The 1,066-nt window shown below is 42.5% G+C and overlaps 1 non-coding gene across 1 annotated transcript; it reads left to right on the plus strand.

The window, feature by feature from the left end:
* Positions 1-582: 582 nt before the first annotated feature.
* Positions 583-689, plus strand: LOC141710043 (small nucleolar RNA R71). Its single transcript, XR_012570585.1, has one exon. It is a non-coding gene; the product is annotated as a small nucleolar RNA R71 (small nucleolar RNA).
* The last annotated feature ends 377 nt before the right edge of the window (positions 690-1,066 follow it).

Genomic DNA, 1,066 nt, shown 5'->3' on the forward strand with positions numbered 1-1,066 from the left:
AATTCAGATTTTTCATTCGAAGATAGACCTGCATCATGAGTTTGTTGTTGAAGTTGGAGTTGTTGTCTTGGTGCAAATTGTTGCTGAAAACCAGGAGGGTTGAATAGCTTATTTCCAAACTGCTGGAACGGTTGTTGCATCGCATTCAGATTGTTGCTTCAACTGAAGTTAGGATGATAAGTGTCTGGAACTGGTTGCTGCGATCTCTTAAAGTTGCTCACAAACTGAGCTGATTCACTAGATATAGCGCATTGCTCCGTCGCATGCGAACCTGCACACAACTCACAAACACTAATTATATGATTAACATCATAGTTAGCCAGAGAATCGATCTTCATAGACAACGCCTTTAGTTGAGCAGTGATAGTCGTAGCTGTATCCACTTCAAAAACTCCTGCTACCTTGCCATGTGGTAATCTTTGGGTTGGATACTAATATTCATTAGCAGCCATCAGTTCAATTAGATCATAAGCTTCCTCATAGCTCTTTGCCCATAATGCTCCGCCTGCTGTTGCATCGAGCATGGGTCTAGACTGTGCTCCCAACCCATTATAAAAACAAGTGATGATCATCCAATCAGGCATTCCATGATGAGGACACTTCCTAAGCATCTCCTTGTAGCGCTTCCAAGCTTCATATAAAGATTCTCCTGATTGCTGCGCAAATTGAGTAAGAGCATTTCTGATTGCAGCTGTCTTCGCCATAGGGAAGAATTTAGTAAGAAACTTCTGAGCAAGATCTTTCCAAGTAATAATCGAACCAGCTGGGAGAGAGTATAACCAGCTCTTAGCCTTGTCCCTCAGAGAGAATGGGAACAGTCTCAGCTTCACAACATCTTCAGAAACACCATTGAACCTGAAGGTGTCGCAGATCTCTATGAAATCCCTAATATGTGTATTGGGATCTTCCGTTGGAGAACCCCCAAACTGGACTGAAGTCTGTACCCATTGAATTATGCCAGGCTTGATCTCAAAGGTATTAGCTGTGATAGCTGGCCGGATAATGTTAGATTGAATGTCATTGATCTTGGGTTGAGAAAAATCCATCAAGGCTTTCGTTCGTGCTG

This window comes from Apium graveolens, chromosome 2, assembly GCF_009905375.1.
Source record: "Apium graveolens cultivar Ventura chromosome 2, ASM990537v1, whole genome shotgun sequence".
Lineage (NCBI taxonomy): Eukaryota > Viridiplantae > Streptophyta > Magnoliopsida > Apiales > Apiaceae > Apium > Apium graveolens.